A 24,670-nucleotide genomic window follows, 5' to 3' on the forward strand; every position below is an offset into this window, starting at 1 on the left:
TTTATTATTTTCGTTTCTGTGGAATATACTAATGACAGAAATTTTTGAAGAATTTGATCATTTTTTCAGTGTGAACTGATGTCTAATTACAAACATTTCTTCCGTGTTAAGATAAATTGTACAACTCATTCTGAGTTGTCTTCTAGTCTTTATTACTCCAAGCAATTTACTAGTTCCAAATACCACCTGTATAGCAAAAAAGAAATGAATAAAATTTTAAAAACATTTTTGTGTATACTGTATAGTGATGTTATTGTACAAAATATTGTTTACGTTACATTTGTTTTGTTGAATGAAATTAATGTTGTACATCTATTTTATCATTCAGATCTTACAATTATGTTGGATAAATTTCAGTATGTGGCGCTCTAATATAGTGTGGAAAATAATAAAAAAAGTTTATGCAGTAAATTTGTATTTATGTTTATAAGTGAAAGTGAGGAACAAACGAATTCTCTATCCGAATACATATAGCCCTGTTTGTTCTATTCCAGATTCTTCTTTGTGAAGCAGCAGAAACGCATATTCACTTGAAGATCAAACTTTTAAATTTTCTGAAATCCCTATAATGTCCCAATTACTTTTCTTTTAAATGAATTGTTTCCGCTTTAGGATGTTGATGGTTCTTGGTACTGTGGACGATTTATTTATAGCTGCTGATTGTACTATTTTGAAGAATACTTTAGGACGAGTGTATACATACATAATATACAGGGTATTAAAAAGTATCCAATATTTTAGGAGGTGCTAGTACGCATCAAAACAAGAAAATAATGTCTAATAAATATGGGTCCTACAACACATACTTTCTGAGATCTGAACACTTGTTCATAGGAGGTGCTCAATGTGACGTCCATTCATGGCAATGCATTCCTCTGCCTTTCGGCGTAAGGAATCACGCACTCTGAAATTGATCTGGTTCCTTCATGAGCCCCTATAACGAAACGTCTAGGGCATTTAGGTTTGGGTAACGAGCAGGCCAAGATGTGGGGCTTCCCGACCAATCCAGCGGTCCAGAAATGTCAGCGTCAGGTGTTCACGCACATTGCGGAGAAAATGAGCTGGTGCGCCATCGCGCAGGGACCACATCTTTAGTCTCTGCTGACATGGCACATTCTCCAGCAAGGCAGGCAATACATTAATAAGAAAGTCCTGAAAGTCTCTGTGGTAGCACGTATGGCCCTATTAATCTATCACCAAGAACGTCTGCTCATACGTTAATTGAGAATCGATGATGGTGCCTTGTTTCATCAACTGCATTGGGATTTTCATCAGCCTACACATGCTAATTACGAAAATTCACATCATCTCTGCTGAACCTCACTCATATCCGCAACAAGATTTTTGTTTTCAGTATTCTTTACGACGTATCATTATTCCATGCCAGGAGTGTCAACTGCGTTATGATTATCTGATAGTCTGCTGTATTGTAGGGCAGAGAAATGCATTGCCATAAATGGACGTCACATTGAGCATCTCCTATGAACAAGTGTTCAGATCTCAGAAAGTATGTGTCATAGGACCTATGTTTATTAGACATTATTTTCTTCTTTTGATCCATGCTATCACCTCCTAAACTATTGGATACTTTTTTCAACAACCTGTATATTCTGCAAATATTCTCTAAAATCTAGTCAAGAATGTGTGACGAAGAAATCTTAAGTAGAAGGTAAAGTTGTGGTTAGTATTAGAACAGTATTAAATTGGTTTAGGCGATTCAGTAATGGAGATATTAGCACAGTCTACTATATACAGTCACGAAGCTTCAGTTTTGAGGGTGCTAGAAACAATAGACTGTGACGGTTCTATTTTTAATTGTCTGTAATGAGGCGATATTAGCGCTCCTAGTGGTGAGCAACTACCTAATGTTTGCATATTTACTACGTATTGAGCTTCGCGACTGTATATACTAGACTGTGATATTAGCCTTGAAGTAGAACCATCAGTTGTAGAAAATGAGGTTCTGCGCAGCGTGCTCGAAGAACTGCCATTTGTCAGCATCCGTGAATTGTCCGCAAGCCTTTGTGTTTCCGTAGCCACAGTTGCTACGCAATAGTAGATCCATATGAACTTACAACAGCTCCGGCAAACAGCTTCTTCATCTCCTTGAACGACAGGTTCTGAAAGCACTTTGTGACATGCGATGAAAAATGATTTTTTTTATATATATAATTTTGAGGAAAGCAAGCAGTGAATAAGTCGTGGGAAAGAATAATTTCAACCAGTGATTTGTCGAGGTAATTTTGGGTAAGAGGAGATGCTCCGCGTTTCTTGGAATTTCCTCGGTGCTGTCCATTTCGAAGTGGTCCCAAATGGTTACGCAATTCACGCTCAGTTGTACCCTGAGCAACTGGGCCGAGTTTGTGAAGTTTCAAGGCAAAACTGCACAACGTTAATCTATAAAAGCGAATTTTACTGCAGCAAGACAATGCTCCTGCCCATTGAACAAGATTGAGGAAGGAGATTTGATAATCTTGAAGATTCACAAATACGAGTGCAGAATTTTTCGCGTCCAAATAGTTAACAAATTCGGTTATGGCAGGAAGATAGGTGCAAGTAATGAAAAATGATGGTCTTTATTTTGAGGAATAATAATATTTTGTTTGTTTATTGTTGTTCTGATAGAAAAAGTACCAGTTACAGGACAACTTTTCAGCTAACCTATTAGTATTGCTGACGCCAGCGTTTCTGGCGCGTGTCCTTAAGTACAATGCACAATCTGCGAGCATCTGTTGATAGTGTAGCTGAGACTGGTATTACCTCCTTCACGTCAGCAATCTGCCAATCACAGTTGTCAGTCTTGCTGCCCAGACTGTGGAAAAAGTAAGATACTCGCACTTAAGTTTCCCTACGCTAGCGTTCCTGCTGTGTGTCCTTGAGTACAGTGTCCAGTCAGTGAGTTTCTGTTGACACTGAAGCTGAGAACGGTACCTCCTCCTAAATACACGTCACATCAACAATCTGCCAATCACAATTGCCAGCTTTATCGCCCATACTTTGCTACAAAGGTAAGACATTCGCACTTAAGGTTCCCATTACTTATTTCACATGCCAAAAACGGTGGCGCGGCCTATAATACGCGTGAAGGGAAGAAGAAATGCTGAAAATAAAGGAAATAACAGAAGCAGAATTTCATAGGGTTTTCCTCCAAAGCATTAAACATACACAAATCTTCGGAACATATTTTACAATGTTCTACTGGGAATTAGCATCCTTCTACCGTAATGTGTACATATGCGTTGGACATCACGCACAACAAATTCACTGACAATGTAATGTTCAGCGTTTATTTCTTTAAAAAAAAAAAAAACTTCTTTTGCTGCAGCTTAATGCCTACTTATTCCCGGACCCGCAAATTTATTTGTTACGTGAAAAATATAAATTTTTCCAGTAATGTTACACACTTCGGAAAGATTTCGAAACGCGTTTCCACAATTTTCCTCGATAATAATTTCAATTCTGCTGAGTAATATTTTTATGTAATGAAGGAACTAATGAGAAAGTAATACGCAATTTAATAGCGCCGTTTACTTATTTTGATTTACGTTATATTATATCTCCGTTTGGGATCAGTAAACAAATTTTAATTACAGGACTTTACAAGGCCATCAGGTGGTCCGAATTCGAGTTCCGGTCATGTGTGGGATTTTTCATTCAAAAAACCATAAGTGACACTTATGGCGGACAGGTCGAACCGCGGCAGACTAAAGGTCTGTGTAACTTCGTAGTGCCACTACCAAGAAATTAGATAGATTTATCTCGTCGCAAGCCAATTGTAGCTTTTATGTTTGTGTAAATCCTTTCACATATTCTCGGAGTTAAGTAGGAATTTTAGTTTGGCGGTTCACGATATGGGACATAGGTGCATGTTCAGAACAGTTGATTTTTTTACATGAAAGTCTTACATTTTGGTGCACATGGAAAGGGGGCTCATTTTTGCTCTAACGGTGTCAGACTTTCGATTTACCTGCATTTGCTCACAGTGCTCAGCGCCTACTTCGATTAGAACAGTGAACGTATATCGTTTGAAAGGTAATAGGTATGCTAAAACGATAGGCCTAATAGGCCTAATTGAAAAATCTTGAAAACTGCTAAAATAGCGGCCATATTAAAATCACGCGATTTTTTCACTCTTACCATCTAAAATATTTAATAAGTTAGCTCGAAAACTACTCAATATATGCTAACAACAAATACTCTTTGGAAAGCTCTAACGATAGGCCTACCTAATGTCATGTATAAATAAAATTTTCTTAGGAAAATATTTGGGGCTAAAAGAGATGAAGTTACAGGAGAATGGAGAAAGTTACACAACACAGAACTGCACGCATTGTATTCTTCACCCGACATAATTAGGAACATTAAATCCAGACGTTTGAGATGGGCAGGGCATGTAGCACGTATGGGCGAATCCAGAAATGCATATAGAGTGTTAGTTGGGAGGCCGGAGGGAAGAAGACCTTTAGGGATGGCGAGACGTAGATGGGAAGATAATATTAAAGTGGATTCAAGGGAGGTGGGATACGATGATAGAGAATGGATTAATCTTGCTCAGGATAGGGACCAATGGCGGGCTTATGTGAGGGCGGCAATGAACCTCCGGGTTCCTTAAAAGCCAGTAAGTAAGTAAGTAAGTATTCAAAAATATAGTTCATAAGATTTTATCTTACAGCTTCATGATGCCGAGACTGACTGCCTCACAAAAGTAAGAATGCTACCGAAAACGGAAGAAGGAGATGTAGGGAGGTTCACAGAGTTCGGAAATAAGCAGATAAAACATTTAATATCCGCAGAAGAAGATCGCTATCATTCAACTTAACGTAACGTCTTAGTAAAATTTGCGGTCCAGCCGTAGCTTGAACCAGAGCGTAGGCCTACTTTTATTTTATGTGTGTAGCAGGTTTCCAGGACTCAACATATTGGCAGGTTTGCATGACAGATGAGTTTCAGAAAACATTTCATCATAAAGGCCTTGCATCAACAGCTTGTTAAAGAACATAGTATTTTTGTTGAAATAACGATACTTTCCTGGACACTTGTTCCAACACAGATTATAGCTCATGAATTACAGGACTTCATTTGTTTTATGAGGCTGCCTCTAAGCCGACATTTTATCCAATGGACTTCTATTGTTTGAAAGGAAGCTCTTCCTTTCTCTTTAGTCTATAATTGTTATATGTTTTATGCATCACTCAAAAAATGAAAAAGGAAATAAATATATAATGCAACCTATTTCATGCTGCGGACGAATAAAAAAGATGTTTGTTTCAATTGCATTTACAATACAATTAGACTGTTGTAAATAATGTAACCACAACTAAAAAAACGAATTGTATTATTAAAACAGTCCTGTTCTATCGAACTTCTTTCGATCACCCAGTTTCTGAAACAAGCAAATACTGATTTTCCTATGTACGTTATGTCTTATATTGTGACTAAGACACTTCAGTTACCTATTAGGCTCACTTGTATGCAAGTTAATAACTAAGAGTTTAATTAAATTTACACTCATTGTTAGTTGTGTGTTAGTGCGTGTTGCCGGAAGAAACACATTCTTCATGTAGATTGCAGAGGCAGGTTCATTGCGCATATAAATTCCAAGAGGTTGGGATGAGATGGATGAGGCTTCTAGTTCCGAAGATAAAGCAGAAATGACTAGGCAAGTCTCAAACAATAGCCAGGTGGTACAACTATCTTCGAGTATCAGCTAGATACTGGATGATCCTGGATGCGAGTTAGGGTCGCGTCCTTCGTGCAGCACTAGAAACGTATCCTTAATCCCAACTATGTATCACTCCATCTGGCTTCATGACACAGTAATAAATGCACAGGAACTAGGATAATACAGTACGACTCCAATTCTGTGAATGGTTGTAAGCGTATGACTCGGTTAACAGAGAAGTTTTATACGATATTCTTATTGAATTTGGTATTCCCAAGAAACTAATACCGGTACGATTAATTAAAATTTGTCTCAATGAAACGTACAGCAGAGTTCGTATAGGCCAGTTTCTGTCGGATACTTTGCCAATTCACTGCGGGCTAAAGCAAGGAGATGCACCATCAACTTTACTTTTTAACTTTGCTCTAGAATATGCAATTAGGAACGTTCAGGATAACAGAGAGGGTTTGGAATTGAACGGGTTACATCAGCTCCTTGTCTTTGCGGATGACGTGAATATGTTAGGAGAAAATCCACAAACTATTAGGGAAAACAAGAGAATTTTACTTGAAGCATGTAAAGAAATACATTTTGAAGTAAATTCAGAAAAGACAAAGTATATGTTTATGTCTCGTGACCAGAATATTGCACGAAATGGAAATATAAAAATTGGAAATTTATATTTTGAAGAGGTGGAAAAATTAAAATATCTTATAGCAACAGTAACAAATAGGTCTACGAATGGCATTAGGGGCGAAATTAAACGCAGAATAAATATGGGAAATGCCTGTTATTATTCGGTTGAGAAGCTTTTGTCATCCAGTCTGCTGTCAGAAAAGCTGAAAGTTAGAATTTATAAAACAATATTATATTACCGGTTGTCCTATATGGTTGTGAAACTTGGACTCTCACTTTGAGAGAGGAACAGAGATTAAGGATGTTTGAGAATAAGTTGCTTAAGAAAATATTTGGAACTAAGAGGGACGAAGTTACAGGAGAATTGGGAAAATTAAACAGCGCAGAACTTCACTCATTATATTCTTCACCTGACATAATTGGGAACATCAAATCAAGACGTTTGAGATGGTATGGGCATGTAGCATGTGTGGCGAATCCAGAAATGCATATAGAGTGTTAGTTGGAACGCCGGAGGGAAAATACCTTTTGGGGAGGCCGAGACGTAGATGGGAGGGTAACATTAAACTGTATTTGAGGGAGGTGGGATATGATGGTAGAGACTGAATTAATCTTCTCAGGATAGGGACCGATGACGAGCTTATGTGAGGGCGGCAATGAACCGCCGGGTTCCTTAAAAGCCGTAAGTAAGTAAGGTTGTAAGCGTGTCCGTGCCTTAGTAAACAATGATGATGCCAGTTCATTTCAGCCACAAGTACCGAGCACGTCACAGACGGTAAGAGATGTCTGTCAAGCGGACATCTTTAAACATGCAGCAAAAACTGCAAGTTATTCTTCGAATTGAAAATAGTGATAATTTTAAGCGTATAGCAGATAATACTATTATAATATTAGTGTTCCCACGCAATTTATAAGTCGCTGCCGCTGCGCTAAAATTTCCATTGAAACTCTAAAAACAAGCTGGAATAAATTACTTACATATGAAGTCGAAATGGAGATTTCTTAATATAGAAACCTTATGTAAAATGTACCGGTCATTATGCTGCAGGCACTACTCTTACCAGACTGTAAAATACTATTTATTTTCCTTTCAGAACACAATAAAACTATAAGTTTGTTAGGAACTCTTTTAGTCCTAAAAATATTACAGTTCATAAAAGGAAAAAAAAAAACTGTATATTTGATATTCATTCATTCATAGTGTTCTACCCAAAGGCAGGTCTTTCACTGCAAACCCAGCATTCTCCAGTCTTTTCTATTTTCTGCCTTCCTCTTTGTCTCCACATATCTTATTGTCGTCTATCACCTGATATTTTCTTCTGCCCCGAACTCTTCTCCGTTCACCATTCCTTCCAGTGCATCCTTCAGAAGGCAGTTTCTTCTCAATCAGTGACCCAGCCAATTCCTTTTCCTCTTCCTCATCAGTTTCAGCATCATTCTTTCTTCACCCACTCTTTCCAACACATTTACGTTTCTTATTCTGTGTCCACTTCACACGCTCCATCCGTCTCCATATCTACATTTCAAATGCTTCTAGTCGTTACTCTTCACTTCAGACGCGTCAAGGAAAGAATATTAGAATAGCCTATATTATTGCCTGTAATAAAGAGATATTTCAATCAAACCAGGTACTCTTTCTTTCTTTCTTTCTTTCTTTCTTTCCCTTAGTTTAATCTCTGATTTTTAGGTTCATTTATACGACCCACGCCACCCGGGCCTTACAGGGCCGCGACCTGTCGGGAGAGGAATTAATCTATTGGATCACATACATACTTATTTGATCACACAAGGACATGGAGGGCCTCCCCGGATGAGAGATCAGCTCAATGCCAGGGCCACCTCCGATACAACACAAACATTTGAGACATTACACAGCATTCACTCATACATATGAAAGGATTAAGGGAAGGTTCACAGTCCATGGCCGGACTTTCAAGAGGTACAATACCGGCATTCGCCTGGAAATAACTGAGGAAACCATGAAAAACTTCAGTTAGGATTGCCGGCCACTGGGATCGAACCCCGGACCTCCCGAATACAAGGCCAGCCCTCTACCAATCCGTTAGCCCGCTCGGTAAACCAAGTACCCCTTTTCCCTGATTATAGATTATAGAATGTATATAGAAAAAAATCGTGCATGCTCCCATTATCTGTTAAGCTGTTTTACTACAATTTAATAATTATTATAGGCCCTAATTAAATGCTAGAATATTGCTGAGATGTATGAGTGCACTATATCGTACTCGGTAACATGATGGCTAGCACTCATATAATTCTCAGTTCTTCGTTTATTGGAATCAAGTTCATACAATTTGATAATTAACATTTAAGTAGTCGCGTGGGGGTCATGTTGACCCCCAGTGTTATATGGTACTAATGTCACAAAATAGTTCGCGAGTACTTAAGTGTTAAACCCAAGAGTCGATTCTTTTATATCGCTTTACCTAGCTTTGTGGATTCGTTGCTGGGATATTACTATCCTATTCAGTAATATACTCCAAAAATTCTTAGGAGTTTCAAGATTTCAAATTGTGTTAGGATTACTTTTTGTAATTTAAGTGTAATTAAATACAGAAGTCAATTTTTCATAGCGTGTTACGCCTACTTCACTTTACTTTCAAGAGTGCCACTAGCTACACAGCGTTGTGAGCCGGATTTATAAATGGATGTACACATAATTATTTAATAGTTTGTTATATTTCAGGACTTAAGTTCTCTTAGGACTACTTCTATATAACTTAAGCATATTTAAATCCAAAAGTTAGTTACCTTACACTATTTTGACATCGGATTTGACAAAAAATTCTGTTTCATCGCTCTTGTTAAGTGTGACAACATGTTAAACTAAATATTAAATTAACATTTCATTTTACTCGTGTTAAAAGTTTTAGCATTTGTTAATTCTCAAGATGGCTGGTATAAATAATGTTATTTTCAAGAAAACTTCATTGAGACTTACCAGGGAAGCTTTATTGAGACCTACTGAATGTTGTGTTGTTCATTACAGACAAAATCCTTCACAAAAAACGGAAGTACAGAATTTTGAAAGCTGTTTTAAGGCCGTAATAAAAATTCGAAATAGGTTACAATACACAAGAGAAAGAAACAAGGTTCTATTTTTCTCCTATACAGAGTGTAAGGGGTGTAAGTGCCGTTATTTTAACTGATGATTATTCATGTCATAAGGAAGAAAAATGTCCTTACAATATTTTTAACTGCAGTATTTAACTAGTTATTAAAGTTTACAATATTAGACTTTTGCAACGTTGCTGGTTGGTGAGGAGGGTGTTTAGAAGTATACAGTACAGCTCAAGCGGGGAGAAGGAGGTTTAGAAGTAGGTACAGATCAAGCGGGTACAGACATATCGGTGTAGAACAGATGCTCTGTTCCAATGCAGGAGCGGACCATGACAATATTGTTGTTTACATAAAACGAGCAGCAAATACAAACTTTCAATCTCATTATTAGAATGTTATGGTAAATTTACATTTTATGTAACAACATTGCTCCATTTTTAATTGTAGGCCTACGTCTAAAAAATAAACAATAATGGTTTTCTGCACAAAATCACACTGACATTTTTTATAATGCAACATTTTAACCTCTCTCGTATCCGTAAAGCAGTGTCATTTTTAAACAAATTTCTGGTTGTGTGATTTTCGAAACGGGTTGAGAGACTTCTAGTTTCTAATAATCGTTGGGAAACTGCTACAAAAGTTCGCCGATTAGGTAACCTTCTTTGAGGAAAACGTTGACAGTACATCCTTATTGCCTCACTTGAATTTCTATGACTTTCTCCATAAATTAATAACATATGATATTCCTAAACTGTGACGGCAGTAGAGCTATGGACAGGGAGCTTGAACTCAGCTGACTCGTACTTACGTCTGTGCAGAATACTGCCTGCTGAACGTTGCCACGTCTCTTACGCCAGAATATTAACAAATTTAAGCATGCATTTTTATTTAATTTCACGAAAACGTAATAGAACACAAACATATTTATGTAAACTAATATTAATTCTTTTCTAGATATACCTACTGATGTAATTTTACTAACGATATAAGCAGTATAACGCAAATAAAATAAGACAAGAAATATTTTTTCTGGGAAAACTATCAAGTTTTGACCCTATGTTGTATGGACATTTTTGATCCTGTAGACCGTCCCCGACGACTATGAAAAGGACGGTACTTATACCCCTTACACCCTGTATATCACATGTGACTTATAACATTGAGATTTTATGTCATAGGCTGTTTTAATTTAATGGTTGGAGACAATGTCGGTATTTCAAAAGCAACTGTTATAGTTCATCCGACGAAGACCTGTTCCTAACATAAACAAATATGCATTACTCCGCACACCTGTTCGACTAACCTACTCAACCTGTTGTTATGTTGCAGCTTATTGGTTTTAAATGTATTTTTCGCATTTATATGTCTCTGTTAGTGATAAGGTATACTAACTACATCTAAATAAAACATTGATTGATGACACATAGATATTAAACGAAATACCTCAGCTATTTATACATTTTTACAAGTAGCATTTTATTCGACAAACAATATTATTCCTTGGCACAATATTTATGCGTTGCTGTAACAAACTTCGTTTGTCAATAGGCTAATACAGGTCGCTTTTATGGGCAATTTCACTTTATGAATTATGACGCGTTGTCAGGTATGATTTTTGGGAAAAATAAAGGTACGCCACGTCTTTGCTATAAATTGTGAAATAACAAGGGAGAAAAAGACAAGTAAAGAACGCTTTCTTTCCTTCCGCCTTCAGTACTTCGACTAGTATCTATATGAAGGGCGGTTCTTATTTTGAGTAGACTATAGTAGAATCAGCCTATTGTTCTTAAGATCGGCAGCTTAGTAACAAAAAACATCACAATTTTATTGGTATATAATATTTTCAGTTGTGGTTTCTTATATTTAATAATTTCTTTATATTTTGTTATAATTCTGTCATTAAAGATTTTTCTAATTCAATAAGCCTAGTGTCTCAATTTCTCTTCATGTTTCCGCTATCCATTTTAATAAGTTGTGCCTAAATAAAAGCATAATGAAATACTTTCACAAAATCAACTTGTGAGTCAACTGTTTGTAATACTCCGGAAGGATAGAAGGATGTTAACTATTTATTAACAAAAAAATCCTGGTGACACACATGATTCTTAACAAATTATTGAAATGTGACATGTTTTTAACAACGTGTTTGTATTGTTTAAACATCTGTCGATGAAACCGGCACTAAGGGTACTACGTTAACACAAAATGGTCAATTTACAATTCTTACTTTTCGGTTGTTAAAAATTGTTGCTTGTCCATTTTTCCGCCTCTGTTGACCTTGGTCTCCCATGGGAGCGGAATGGTTTTAAAGTATTGACGGTGCGGATGACGCGCTTCATTTGTTCGCCGACAGCAAATTCCCCCTCTCTCTGCCTCCTCTCCGTCCATCTCATCTGTAACAAGTCTAGAAGATTATGAGCGACGGCGGCGGTGACTATTGAAACAGCAAATAATTCACAATATTTTCGTTTGCGGTTTACGGAGCAAAGCAGCTTAAATCTACATCAACGGTCTGTTTGTGATTTTAATCTTTTTGCGGTTGTGCGAGCAAGATCTGTGCCAGTGTGAGCGTGTATCTCGGAGTACCGGCTTCGATTGGAACATCGTAGTTAGTGAAGTCCTTTCAATAGAGAAATTGGGATTCAATTCGCGGCAGATCTATTCAGTGGCGAATCGTGAGCAAAATCAGGTATGTGTTACTGTACACTTAAAATCGTTTTAGATATTATTCTCTTGTTGTATTTGACAGCCAAGTATATTTGTTTCGTTCGTTACGGAGGAGAAACTCGAAGACTAGTACTGCAACTTCTACTAGACTAAAGGCACTCGTTCGCAGGCGGTCCAAGTTTGAGTCCCAGTCAGGCTGGGTTTTTTTTTATTGAAAAATCCATAGTGACACTTGTGACGGACAAAGTTAGAGTTTTTCTCGAAGTTCTCTCATTTCCCATATTAGGCATCACATCTTTATAACGACAACATTTCTCCATCCGTCATCATTCCATAGCATTCCCCGACGCACGTAGGGGACTAGGTTAGGGACGAGTGGGGTTCCCTTCTCGAAACATGGCTGTGTCCTGTTATGTTGGAACATGAGAGATGCAACCACGACATTACGAACTTCGTCTTATTTCATAAGAACAATTAATCGCAAGATCTTTGCTAAAATCCTTTTAAGAGGTTAAAACAAGAAGGGGTGGGAGTGGAGGACAGGGAATATTTTTATAACAAAGTGGAACAAACTCGACAGGCCTTTCTCTGCAGAACGGACATAGACGAATATTGAACATAGTCATACTCGACAAACTTGAAGCGAACATAGCACCTGTAATACACGACACTAGTAAGTAGCGAGCCTTAGTGTCGTCAGCCGGTGTGAGTTAGAAATACACTTAACCTGAGGTCGTTGTTGTTTAGTCAACTGCCTGAAGACAGGTCTGAACCTCACAAGTGATACCAAGAAGGCACCATTTATGAGGCAACTAGGCCAGGAGATAATGGGTAGGGTGACCAGTTCCTTTCCTCCTTAGCTTGAGGATTAGTGCAATAGATCTACGAAGATGGCAGTTGCTGGATCATAGTGCTCCCTATCGAAATTCAATTCGATTCAAGAGGTACTCGTCCATGGCTCAACTTACATTACAGAACAAAAGTTGTACGTCGCGTTTTCACATAAATCAATCATTTCAAGAAATTCGAATTATGTAACTTGAAAACTGGTACGACTACAAACAAGTTGCATTTAACGTGTACATAACGTAAAGTGTAATGCAATCTCCAGAATCGTATTTACAGTTTCTGACGTAAGATACTCCGTGGAATCAACAGGGTTGAAGTGATGAAGGACAAGTCACCACTTGAAGTTCCAAAAGCTGAGATATAATTTTTTTTTTTTTTTAAGTGTGGTACCTAGGCTTCATGTGGACGGATAATTCTGTACGATGCTGCCGCTAGCTAAACGGAATGATTGAAAATAACAGCCAGGAAACTCATCACTAGACAGCGGAAAAAAAGTCAAATAGAAGTCATGTTTACTGTTTACAAGTACTGTACGCATAGACCAGTAGTGTCAGAGCTGTAAGCTCCAAAACAGGTTGTGGAGCTGGAGACTGCAGTCGAAGCGTGAGCTCCGTTGTTTACGTTCTCCGCTTGGGTCTGTTCAACAGTGTATCCTGAACATCAGATGCAGCTGAACTACGCGACCAAGGCGGGAACCGTTTTGTGTGGTGGCGCTGCGATTCGCTTCACAACACAGGCCGTGCTGTAAAGTCCGCATCAGATGCAAAATGAAGCACATGCTGAACTGCGCTCTTGTTTCATTATTATTAACACGCTTTATATGCTATATGTTCGTATATATAGTTAACTTTATTGTTTAGTTTTTTTTTATCATATGCTTACATAGGAATATATTAAGAAAAAACACCAAAACATCGGTGTTCGTAAAGAAGGGAACATGAATCGAAAGTAACGTAAACTAAAGTAGGTACTGTATTTTATACAATATTTCATTTGATATAGGCCTACATTTCTTACATTACCATTTTAAAGTGGTCGGACTCCGGACGTCATATATGAGGAAAACACCCGGTATAAACCCATCACTACCACCAGCATTGGCCACTATAAGTCGTTGACCTGCACTGATATTTGTATAAACTCCTGACACGTTTACGTCTTGCCAACATTTGTGAACAGTATAATGAATATGGAACCATATTTCTTTCAGGTAAATAACGGGCTACTATATCAGAGCGTTCTATTAGATATTTGCTTTTATCTTTACATTTTTTGGATGCAAATCCCATGGATAGTATGAGTTTTTGTAAAGTTTCCTTGCACCCTTTAAAACCTAGCCCTCTCTTACAAAATTTATGCAACTTTCCTAATGTTTGAAGCTTTTTGTAGAGACTATAATATTTATGAACTTCTGTTCTTATGATACATTTGCCCATGTCGTCTAATTCAACCTTATTTGTAGGATGTCATCTAACTTTGTTTGGTGTCGATATTTCTACACCCTTGTCCTCACATTCTTTACTTTCCTTTCTAATCCTACTAATTGTTTCTTTATTTAACTTCAAATTAGCTGCAGCACGCTCTGTTGTCTTCGATAGAGGTAGGAATAAACCAGTTATCTTTTCTTCATCACAAAACTTGATGGCATTATAAATCATGCTCCGCGCTTGGCTACGAAACATACGTCTCCCTACATGCGGCATTGTGATCAGATTGAAACGCTAGGTATTGGATGTGACGACACTCCAGCAGTAAACATACGCAGCGAGAACGGAGTTCCTCATTCTGCCACGACGGGTCCCGCCTTGGTCGCGTAGTATGCGGCATTCGCTTGATTTCTGTTTCTAGATCTTTCTCGTAATGAAAGTATGAACTTACATAAGGAAGGAAAAAAGCTAGGCTTAAAAAACGGAGTCAAACAGAACTGCAGTGCTAAGCAAGTAAATTGTCAGATGCTCGTATATCAATAGTAATAATAATAATAATAATAATAATAATAATAATAATAATGATAATAATAGAATACAAAATACATATTTAACGAGTATTCAAAACTTTAATAGCAAACATTTGGTTAGCAACAAATAAAATAAATTAACTTCTTAAATCCTATTTTTATTATAAAACCTGAAATATTGTTCTATTAATTCTCACAAACAGATATTAATGTTCATTAACTCTCCAATAACTGTGCGCTTACTGCTTGAAACCTGACATTTTCTATTGCCCACTAATATTTTTATGTTAGCTGAGATGCTATTTGCCAAACAAATTCGAAGGTTGTTTTTCAGATTGATGTCAGAAAGCCTTTCTCTATTCTTGTTTTTCAACTGTTTCAACACGGAAAACTCCTCCTCGCAAACATAAGTGCTACCTAACATAGAAATAAGTTCAGCGGCGTTCTTACGTAAGTGCTGAAATTGTGTTTTATCAAGATCTTTATAGAATTGCACCATATCAATAGCATTTGTCTTCAGTATTTCAAAAAGACGACGATGTCATTTAAGCTCAATGAGTTCCAACTGTACAGCAGGGTCTCACACAGTTTTGATATCTACTGAGAGTGGAGTTTCGAATATAGCTAATTCAGTGTCAAAGCTACCTAAGTTTGCTAAATTCGTGAAGAAGATCAGATAATACTGTAATATAGTATTCTCCAGTGAAAAGAGTTTAAATACATTGCATTCATCTTAATCACTTTCCAGTTTCATACGCTTTACCAGATCAGCACGTTCCTCCCCTCCTATATTTTTGTAATCGTTTTGATGCTTTTTCTCGTAATGACGTTTCACATTGAGTCTTTTCATTGACAGGAACTGTTTACAAATTAGACACTGTACATTATTCCTCACCTTTGTGCACAAAAACACGTTCTCCCAGCTTGTGTCAAAGAAGGAACTAGAACTTCAGCTCGATTCGTTCAGCGCTCCTGCTGTAGACGCAGTCATGCTTTGAACTTTATTATGTCTGTGGAAACACCGGAGCACTTAAAGGAGTCATAGTGGAGCGCTCCGCTCCGTTTATTCTCTGCCTGACAACGCTGGCATAGACTATAGCATGAGGTGTGGACGTATGCCAAGCAGGTACAACACGGTACAGTCCGCAGAGAGCACCACGCGAACACCGAAAACAACTGCCGCTCTGCATTCTCAGTCAGTCCTCGTCCGCACGTGAACAGAGAACATTGAGATAGCCTACGTAAACATATTTATTTGTGTTCAGTTTAACAGTGTTCTTTAAAAATATTGGTTACTCTGCAGTGTGCTCCATCAGACGTGCTCTGTTTATTAACGAACAATTATAACAGCTAAATGAACTAGGAATCAACGCTACTGACGTGTCATACTTTAAATATGCTCCAATCACATCATGTGATGTTGAAAGAAGTTTTTCACAATACAAACATTGTCTAGGAATTCGGAAAAACTTCGCATTCGACAACTTTCGGAAGTACTGTATATTGTTGTGCATTGCAATGTGAATCCGACCCAGGACGTGGGATGGCTTGACTATCTTCCCTCTTCCGAAGTAGATAGAAATATGTGTATTTGTATATACAGTATTAATTAACGTAATCCTATTGCAATTTTATCATCAGAATTATTCATTTGTTTCACATAAGTAGCTATGACAATATGGCATTACAATAGTTACATCAACGTACAACCAAATTCAGTGATTATTCCGTGTATCAATTTACATTTCCCCCGGCCTATACCTGCACGCGCCTCTAGTGCACCTACTGTGCTGACGAGACAAACTAGTCGCGATGTAGTTACCTTCTCATCCGAATGACTTTTTTACGCTGTCTACTCATTGCAATATGTTTTTATAACATTTGTTAATGGTTGAGAGGAGTTAAGTGGTCAAGCATAAGCCGTATGCACGAGAAATGGAAGACATTTGGATAGCCTATTAAGTAATCAATTTAAAGAAAACTTGTAATTTTACGATAAGCTCCAATCCTTAGATTGTACTCTAAACAGTGCGTGATCATGGCATATAGAGATGCTATTAGATCATGGTTCAAGGAATAATGACCGTTCTGAGGTCCTTAACAAGAGTTAGTTAGTGGTGTTTAAAAAGAGCGCGTCAGCTACTATGGCTATTGGCGCCCTTCCTTAACAGGATATGAAGTACGAGATGAAAGGGCGTAGATAGATAGATAGATAGATAGATAGATAGATAGATAGATAGATAGATAGATAGATAGATAGATAGATAGATAGATAGATAGATAGATAGATCGATGGATGGATGGATGGATGGATGGATGGATGGATGGATGGATGGATGGATGGATGGATGGATGGATGGATAGATAGATAGATAGATAGATAGATAGATAGATAGATAGATAGATAGATAGATAGATAGATAGATAGATAGATAGATAGATAGATAGATAGATAGATAGATAGATAGATAGATAGATAGATAGATAGATAGATAGATAGATAATGAATGGATGGATGGGCGGGCGGGCGGACGGACGGACGGACGGACAGATATGGATGGAGCAATATAATACATACTGATGTACTATATTATCAGAATTTTCTCTTAAATACAATGACCGTACTTGCTGTGTAAAACAAGTCCTCTTTTGTAGGTTTCACCTCCTCACCTATGATTAGTTCCAACCACTCTCCAAAAGAACACACACATTAATGTAAAAATGGCACAAACAAAACACATTATATAATATATCCTAACCTAACATACAAACAGGCATAGAACTGTATAATTCAGTATTTACCATTATCCCTTCGTCAGCTGATTTTCTAATCTGTCTCGCCTTCAAGAGGAACAATCCAGTCTTTTGTTCACATTCTCTATTCCCCATGAGGTCAAGACATGCAAGCGAACTCCTATTCTGACTTAGCGTGGAGGGTGGTAGATACTTTCTCCGGATATATTCCGTTTCGATACACTGTAATAAAATATAAGTGATTGTACAGGGTGAATTATTATCATATTACTACAACGCGGCATTTATATGGCACAATTACGCTACACGCAGCTCCATCTTTCATACTGCAGTTCCTTGGTGAGCTGTTGAGTATCTGTTACAAATATCCACAAGTTTTATGAGAAATATCAGGAATTTACAGAACTCTCAGTGAAGACTTTACAGTAGATTGCCTGTTGGGAAAATTAACGTCGTTATTAGGAAAGAAAGACATAGTATGAAGAAATCCATATCAGAATGTCTTGTAGTAACACTGTGGTTTTTAAGAACTAGTAGATCTATGTAGATAATGCATATTATGTATAAATATTTGTAATTATCATTAAAGCAATGAATATGAATTGTCCTTTAAGTTATAGTCATTGATATATCTGTTTTCTAGATCAAAGTGTACTATTTCACCTATAATATCCGAGGTGTGAAACTATATATAAGGTTTTGAATGCAGAGTAATTAATAGTAATGCAATTATATTTATGAATTTTATATTTTGGATATTTTAAAAAATGGTTTCTTATTTGTTTTCTGTGCAGTTTCCAGATTTTGTGGACTTCGTTTTCGTTTAACATATGTTCTGGTAGTCTATCAACTTTCCATAACATTTTTTCAACCCTATGAAAGTCAGCGTCTTTGTGATATGTCGTATCCAGTAACCTATACTTTCTCCTACACAGCCGACAAGGTATGAATGAATGAATGAATGAATGAATGAATGAATGAATGAAGAGTGTGATCCCAAAAATCGCTTAGTCCATTTGGCCATTTTTATTATTTGTACATATGTACAGTATGTGATTATGTTTGAGACCTCTATCATTATATATTTTAAGCTTATTTTCTTCCAAAACAACGCCAATTCTTGTCTAAAAATTTATGTTATTGTGCATGTCACATGAAAACCTTTTCAATCCTTAGAGCGGTAGATATAAATCAATATGTGAATAAATGAATAAATGAGTGAAATAAATAAATAATAAATGAATAAATAAATAAGTACATAAATAATTAACAAAATATAAGTAAATAAATAATGAATGAATGATTGAATTAATAAATTAATGCATGAATGAATGAATCAATGAATAAGTTAATAAGAAATAAAGATATAAGTGAAATATATAAATAAATAAATAAATAAAATAATGAATAAATTAAGGACATAAGTGAAATAAATAAATAAATAAATTAATTAATTAATAGATAAATAACTAAATAATGAAACAAGTAAATAATTAAATAAGTTAATAAATAAATAAATAAATAAATAAATAAATAAATCAATAAGGAAGTAAGTAAATACATAAAGAAATGAATGAATGAAAAAATGAATAATTAAATAAATGAATTAATGAATGATGGAATGAATGACTACATTAATGAATGAATGAATAAGTACATAAATGAATGGATGATTAAATGAATGAATAAATGAAATAAATAAAGTAATACGTGAATAAAAAATAAATGAATGAATCAACAATGCATAAGTGAGAAGGTGAGTGAGTGAGTGAGTGAGTGAATGTGAGTAAGTTAATATGTAAATTAATAAACAAGTAAGAAAGGGAGTGACTAAATAAATGAATGAATGAAAAGAAAAAGGCACCTAAAAACATAAAGGCGTCGAAAAAGTATTGAGTCCTTTCCACAAAAGTATCGATCGCTCTCGATACACCCAAGTATTGAGGACCCAATTCTTTATTGTTATTATATGACACTAGTATAAAATTGTCTTTCATCTAATTCTGAACAGTCACGGGGTAGCTCAGGCGGTAGCGTATTTCTCTGCTAATCCGACTGCGCTCAGGCGTTGCTCCGAGTCACACTTGGGCTGAATATCTCGTTGAGTTTTTCGTAGGTTTCCGAAACTGCAAGGCGAATGTCAGGTAATTCATGGCGAATCCTCGACGTCATTTCGCTATCACCAATTCCGTCGACACTAAATAACGTAATAATTGGCACAGCGTCGTTGAATAACCGATTGAAGTAAATCTGTAAGCGAGTCTGGTCGAGGAAATTATGTAGAATATGTTGCAAGTGCATTGTGACGTACAGAATGTATCCTGAGCACAGATGACATGACACATGGCTAATATATTTTTGTAAATTGGCCAATACACCTGACAGTGAATCCTTCTCATGCATATTTTCAGCAGAAAAAGGTCACCGTAAATACAAAACGTGAGGAACAACTTCCAGGATTACTATAATATACAACACAGAAAGTTTTCTCCCGTTTGAATCAGATAAATCTGATGTTACACCAGTCATGTCAATTGATGCCCATAGGCGCAAGCGCACGCTTTAGAGCTCAGGAGAGCCTGAGCGCTTTATAGTGGAAGGGAAAGAGACAGACGAAAGAGGTAGTATATGCCGCTTTGTCGAGCTATATACAGGGATGGCCAGCACTGATTCAATAGAGAACTTATTAAAACTGTATCCATGTTAATCTTTAGAATTGTATGAGAAGTATAAGTGCATTATAAGAATGTAAGTTTTAATTTTAATGCACATTTTTCACAAGTTTGTTTTTCTTTATTCAAAAGGAATATTTTCTCAATTTTTTTTTATAGAAAAGTGAAATTTCCAGATATAGGCCTATTTACTTAGTAGCCTTCCAGGTACTGAAACAGTGTTTGCGTAAATCTAATATATCGTAAAATACGTATTACTGAAGATAGTGTATTACAAATTTTGAAAATATTCGCATAGAAAATGTTTGTAAGGAAATGAATTAACAATGCAACTACTGTTACATCATAAGCAAAAGATATATGCCCATGTGTTGTAAAAATGTCAGCTCTATAGCTTCAGCAGGTTTCAAGAAAATAATTTAATATTCTGATGATAGGAAGTTGAGCACCAATATCACCTTAAAAGCATAATGCGATAAGAGTTTTGTTATAGAATATTAGTTACACTTAAAATATATACAGGATAGGTAACTTTGCTTTGTACTATAATATTGTTTTGATTAGTTCATTGATTACTTTTATAAGGCTAAAGATACCATCAATATCAATTCCAACTTATCATGTCATACTCAATCTTTTTTTTGGGGGGGGGGGATGTCACTTTCTTTATGAATGATGTGTTTCATACACTTAGTATATTATAGCTGTACTGCTATCGAATTAATGTGAATATTCCTTCTTAACTCTTTATTATGTTACTAACGTTTAAAACACAACTGCAATATTAAGAAATTGGTGTTAGTACTTTTGTTTTACAGACAATATAGATAATATCAAACAGAAAGAAGCCATATAGAAATAATGATATAAATTTCACGTTCCGTTTGAAGTTTGTGCACCATTGTTTTCTTAATCCAACAGACTGCTTATTCCTTCTTCCATACCAAGCGCCTGATGCCCGCGCACGACGTCAAGGTCAGAAAAATGCGCTTTCTTTGACATCACTGTGTTACACTAACGAAATGGCATTTTCGAATCACGTGACAATTCAAAACTTGTACCGCAATTTATTTCAGTTTTAAGGAAGAAAGATAGATGTTTCTTAAGTTTTCGGTTACATGTAATAAGATTAATATGGTAACTTATGTCTTACTGTTAGTACACACTTTCTACGTACTGTAATAAAGTATGTTCTCCTTGAGTGATAGGCACTTTTTATATTAAGTATTCAGACGAGCATCGGTGCCAACTTGTTTCATACTCATACCAATGAAATGGAAAGAATAGGAAAATCATCCGGATATATAGCGTTGTAAGATGGTGCTCAGCCTCCTTTTATAGCTTTCAGAGTCGGCGACCGCCATGAGGACAGCCTTAAGAACCGGCAAGTAACCATAAAAGCGGTAATGTCCAGCGGTGTTAACCATCAAAATCCCTATACTCTTAGGATATGAAGTAATTTGTTGTGCAGGAAATGGGTATAAACTTCCGTTTTCGATTCTCACAGAGAAAGTGTGTTATTTTGCAATCCCAAACAGTAAAACTTTAGTTACGCGGTTTATGTAATTAAGTTTGCAAACATTAACCATAATATAGCAAGCTCTTCATAAGTACCGTACTGCAGTCGGTTCTACTTTATTTTCGTATTTGTGAAAATCATATTTAAAATTTATTAACGTAAATATTAATAATATTATTAGATCATAATTGTGTTATAAAAGTGTTGGTTAATTCTACTGTCAAACTTGAAATCAAAGTGTTCAAAAATAAAGATCTTTTTTCTACGATTGTGCGTAAAGTTGCATCTTACTTACAGTTATCAGTGCCAAAGTGAGTCTTTAAAACACTAGTGCCTAAAAAGAGTAAGTAATCACTTTAGCACTGCTATTGATTTACGCACTGCCAAAGAAAATGTAATATTCAATGTAAAAACTTCATTCAGTAAGAAATTAATACACTACATCGATCTTTCATTACTTAAACATTACACGTAACAGAAATAAGTAAAAAATTTAACATTCATATCTACATTTTAGCCCTTATTATTCTGAAGTTATATGTAGTATTCATTGTAACAAGATTTTATCATCCAACTGTTTCTAACCGCTTTGTTGATTATATGGCCGGTTTAGATGGTCATGAAATCGTGAACATGAATAAAACAGGCTGACATTCCATGGATACATACTTCTTAATGGTTCTGAATTTAGAGACCATGACATTGAGATCTTATAACCTCTCAAAATTTAAATATTTTTTTAGTGTAAATTTGTGCTGTCGTAGAAAAAACATTGTATAACACACATTCGTAAAGGTATCCTTTTGGCCCTCGTGTGTTTGTGAAATCGGCTTCTCTTCGTTTCACATACTTTACACTTGTGCTCAAAAGAGAACCTTTACGAACTGCCCCATAAATAACTATTATGGTGATTCGCTTAGGCTACGAGTACAAAATACATCCTTTAATAAAAAGAAAGGCCTTGTTTTAGAATTATTTGTGGCCACCTTTTTTCGTTTTTGCACACAAAATTAAACATTTCATAAAGCAATAGTTTTTTATTTGCGTGATGATAATGTTACATAATTTTAGAAATATATTCGTGTACGTATCTTCAGATTATAATTTTTTCCTTGGAACGTTTTTCGATTGTAAGCATATAGGCCTACGAGTATAATATAAATGCAATTATTGTGCTTGAAATTTTATCCGGACTTTATTTTTTCCTTGATTTAAAATAATTTTAAAGGAAAAGTATGTAATTACAGTTCCCGGAGAGCTCTTAGGATGGGTAGGGTGTTAAGGCTTTTATCCGGACTTCATTTTTTCCTCGGGTTAAAATAATTTTAAGCGAAAACTATACAATTATTGCAGATTCCGGAAGACTCTTAGGGTGGGTGGGATGTTAAGATTTTTATCTGGACTTTATTTTCTCCTCACGTTAAACTAATTTTAAGGAAAAATTATATAATTATTACAGGCCCCGGAAGGCTCTTAAGGTGAGCGGGATGTTAAAGCTTTTATCCGGACTTTATTATTTCCTCGGGTTAAAATAATTTTAAGGGAAAACTATACAAGTACAGATCCTGGAAGGCTCTTAGAGTTGGTGGTATGTTAAGATTTATATCCAGACTTTATTTTTTCCTCGGGTTAAACTAATTATAAGCGAAAACTATATAATTAGAGGTCTTGGGTGGCATTTAGAGTGGGTGGTATGTTAAGGCTTTTATCCGGACTTTATTTTTTCCTCGGGTGAAAACAAATTTAAGGGAAAACTATATAATTACAGGTCCCAGAATGATCTTAGGGTGGGTGGTGTGTTGAGGTTTTTACTCGGACTTTATTTTTTCCTCAGGTTAAATTATTTTTAAGGGAAAACTATATTATTGCAGGTCCTGGAAGGCTGAGAGTGGGTGATATATTAAGGCTTTTATCCGGACTTTATTTTTTTCCTCGGGTGAAAATAAGTTTAAAAGAAAACTATATAATTACAGGCCCTGAAAGGCTCTTAGAGTGGGTGGTATGTTAAGGCTCTTATCCGGACTTCATTTTTTCCTCGGGTGAAAATATTTTTAAGGGAAAACTATATAATTACAGTTTCCGGAAGGCTCTTAGGATGGGTAGGATGTTAAGGCTTTTTTTCCGGACTTATTTTTTTCTCGTGGTAAAACTACATAATTACTCTACAGGTCCCGGAAGGCTCTTAGGGTGGGTGAGATGTTAAGGGTTTTATCCGGACTTTATTTTTTCCTCGGGTTAAAGTAATTTTAAGGGAAAAGTATATAATTATTACAGGTCCTGGAAGGCTCTTAGGGTGGGTGAGATGTTAAGGGTTTTATCCGGACTTTATTTTTTCCGCGGCTTAAACTAATTTTAAGGGAAAACTATATAATTATTACAGGTCCTGGAAGGCTCTTAGAGTGGGTGGTATGTTAAGGCTTTTATTCAGACTTTATTTTTTCCGCGGGTTAAACTAATTTTAAGGGACAACTATGTAATTACAGGTCTCGGAAGGCTCTTAGGGTGGGTGAGATGTTAAGGCTTCTACCTCACGAGAGAATCGGCACTGAGTAACAGTAGCGATGACAGTCCTATGTGCTGGCCTCCTTTGCCCCCAAGGAATCACCCTGTTACTCATTTCTATTTCGGCTTGTAACGTATTGACTCCAACATTACCGCGCGCCCCGTCATAATGTTTACTAATACTAATTCTAAGTAGGCTTAGTCTATTATAAGAATTTATATTTTCCATTGCTCATCTTTTCTTTCTGTCAACAATTAACAAAGTAAAAACAGACGTAGAAGATACGTTTCGAATACTACTGCACAACGAATTATCGTGACGTTTCTCAGTGAGGAAGGAATCAGAAGTGACGAAATTTATAGAAGACTTCTAG

At 36.2% G+C, this 24,670-nt stretch overlaps 1 long non-coding RNA gene across 1 annotated transcript in view; it reads left to right on the forward strand.

Moving 5' to 3' along the window:
- The first annotated feature begins 11,813 nt into the window (after window positions 1–11,813).
- Window positions 11,814–24,670, forward strand: part of LOC138697133 (uncharacterized) — a 231,565-nt gene continuing 218,708 nt past the window's right edge. The window contains exon 1 of the long non-coding RNA XR_011331532.1: window positions 11,814–12,065. This is a non-coding gene — a long non-coding RNA (uncharacterized lncRNA). The remainder of the gene's footprint in view (window positions 12,066–24,670) is intronic.

The sequence above is a fragment of the Periplaneta americana genome, chromosome 3 (assembly GCF_040183065.1).
Source record: "Periplaneta americana isolate PAMFEO1 chromosome 3, P.americana_PAMFEO1_priV1, whole genome shotgun sequence".
Taxonomy (NCBI): Eukaryota; Metazoa; Arthropoda; class Insecta; order Blattodea; family Blattidae; genus Periplaneta; species Periplaneta americana.